The sequence below is a fragment of the Papaver somniferum genome, chromosome 9 (assembly GCF_003573695.1).
Source record: "Papaver somniferum cultivar HN1 chromosome 9, ASM357369v1, whole genome shotgun sequence".
NCBI lineage: Eukaryota > Viridiplantae > Streptophyta > Magnoliopsida > Ranunculales > Papaveraceae > Papaver > Papaver somniferum.
In genome coordinates, this window is record NC_039366.1 from 38239623 (window position 1) to 38242395 (window position 2773).

A 2773-nucleotide genomic window follows, 5' to 3' on the forward strand; every position below is an offset into this window, starting at 1 on the left:
AGATGGGTTGTGAAATTGTGTGCCAAACTGCATCGTGGCAATGGATGATGCAAAAACAAACATATCATATCATGTACATGTACCAGATTTAGTTGTATCCATAAATTTTGGCAAACTAATTTGAAAGAACATGCATTTATGAACAAAAGAAAGTTTATTTCGTTCAAACAAGGAATACGCAATATCTTCTTCACAAGTCAGCTGAATATGACTAACAATAAGCATATTCATGCACATGTACCAGATGTAGTTGTATCTGCCTAATCAGTTGAGTCTAATGACTTATGGCGTAGTATACTGGTATATGGTGATCATAAGAGACGGCAGTTTTTTTGTGGGAAATGTATGAGAAGAGGATTACATATATACAGTACTATATTGGATGAGATCTAGAGAAAAAGGAAGGTCGGAGAAGATATGAGGCTGTTAAAAGAGGTCCAGGAGAAGGATCTTGTCAACTGTTTAAAGCCAAATTTATCAACTATTTCATTAGAATGAAAAAAGGCATATAAGAAATCAAACACTTTACTGAAAAATCATAATATATTCTAAAAGACACTTAAACTGAAACCCTAAACATCTTGCCACCGCCTGTCAAGCACCCAAGTTTGCAATTGAATGCCTGACATAACGAAAACAAAACAAGTGAGGAGACTGCAATGACAACAGATCAAAGCAGACCACAAACGATGATTATATAAAAACATACTCCTACTAATGGAAAAAAGACAGTTCCTTCCTACGACTGTTCTCAACATCACCCCTCTACCCAAGCGCACACTTCATTTCTTCTTATTGGCAGTAAACTTGGTGACCTTGGCACCTGATGGGTCTTTCTTCTCAACTTCCTTGATAACACCAACAGCAACTGTCTGCCTCATGTCCCTGACCGCGAATCGTCCAAAAGGTGGGTACTGAGAGAAGGTCTCCACAACCATGGGCTTGGTTGGAAGCATCTTAACAATACCAGCATCACCATTCTTCAAGAACTTAGGCTCCTTCTCAAGCTCCTTTCCAGATCGCCTATCTATCTTGGTGAGGATTTCGGCAAACTTAACAGCAACGCGAGAAGTGTGACAGTCGAGGACTGGGGCATAGCCATTACCAATCTGACCGGGGTGGTTCATGATGATGACCTGGGAGGTGAATTTGGCTGCTTCCCTTGCAGGGTCATCCTTGGAATTGGAAGCCACGAAACCACGCTTGATATCCTTCACAGCAACATTCTTAACGTTGAACCCAACATTGTCACCTGGAAGAGCTTCTTGGAGAGCCTCGTGGTGCATCTCCACATACTTAACTTCAGTAGTCAACCCAGTGGGTCCAAAAGTAACAACCATTCCGGGCTTGATGAATCCAGTTTCAACACGTCCCATTGGCACAGTTCCAATACCTCCAATCTTGTAAACATCCTGAAGTGGGAGACGGAGGGGCTTGTCTGAGGGCCTCTTTGGCTCAGAGATATTGTCAAGAGCCTCGAGAAGAGTTGGTCCCTTGTACCAGTCGAGGTTGGTGGACCTCTCAATCATGTTGTCTCCCACGAATCCAGAGATGGGAACAAAGGCAATTTTGTCTGGGTTGTACCCAACCTTCTTCAAGTAAGATGAGACCTCCTTCACAATCTCATCGTATCTAGCCTTCGAGTACTTGGGGGTGGTGGCATCCATCTAAAGATATTAAAAGATTAAAAATATTAGTTGGTATCATACAGTGCAGATAAGGATATTTGGAAACTAGATTACACAAACAAGATAGTATTTGAAACTAGTTATAATACCTTGTTACAGCAGCAGATCATCTGCTTGACACCAAGCGTGAAAGCAAGAAGGGCGTGCTCACGAGTCTGGCCATCCTTGGAGATACCAGCCTCAAAACATCCAGTGGTGGAGTCAATAATAAGGACGGCACAATCAGCCTGAGAGGTACCAGTAATCATGTTCTTAATAAAGTCACGATGTCCGGGAGCATCAATAACTGTGCAGTAGTACTTGGTGGTCTCAAACTTCCACAAGGCAATATCAGTGGTAATACCACGCTCACGTTCAGCCTTAAGCTTGTCAAGAACTCATGCGTACTTGAATGACCTCTTGTTCATCTCAGCAGCCTCTTTCTCGAACCTCTCGATCACACGCTTGTCAATACCTCCAAGCTTGTAGATCAAGTGACCAGTGGTGGTCGATTTCCCAGAGTCGACATGTCCAATGACAACAATATTGATGTGAACCTTCTCCTTACCCATATTGAGTTATTAGCAAGAAACTGCAAGTATCCCATCAGAATAACCGTATAATAAGTGACATCTCTTAAATATCATAGTAAATATCATAACATCGCAACTAAATATCATAGTAAAAAGAGGAAAGTGAAGAACAGTTCAACCCCAAACAAAGATACAATTAGATAAATACAGGAGAAAGAAAGGTAGAAGAACAAACCTTCAGGGAGGAAATCGAAGAAAAAATAATAATATCGCCTAGCTTGAAGTTCCTGCAGCGAGCGTATAGAAAAAGGAGAGAGTGAGGTCTCTTCACTTAAATACTAGTATTGTTTAGGGCTTCACCGTACGGTTTTATTTTATACCGTCGATTATTTACCCATCTAACGCCGTGAATGGATGCCAGCGTGGACATAGAGCAGACATTGGCCTTCACTTTACTTGGTCTCCACTTTACTTGGTCTCCAAGAGAAGAGATGATGTGGAAACTTGGGTACGCAGCCATCACTTACTTGGTCTTCAAGAGATACCATATCCACTAGGTCTCCAACCTGTGAA

General features: G+C 41.8%; 1 pseudogene; it reads right to left on the reverse strand.

Moving 5' to 3' along the window:
- Window positions 1–524: 524 nt before the first annotated feature.
- On the reverse strand, window positions 525–2568 carry LOC113310489 (annotated as a pseudogene).
- Window positions 2569–2773: the final 205 nt, after the last annotated feature.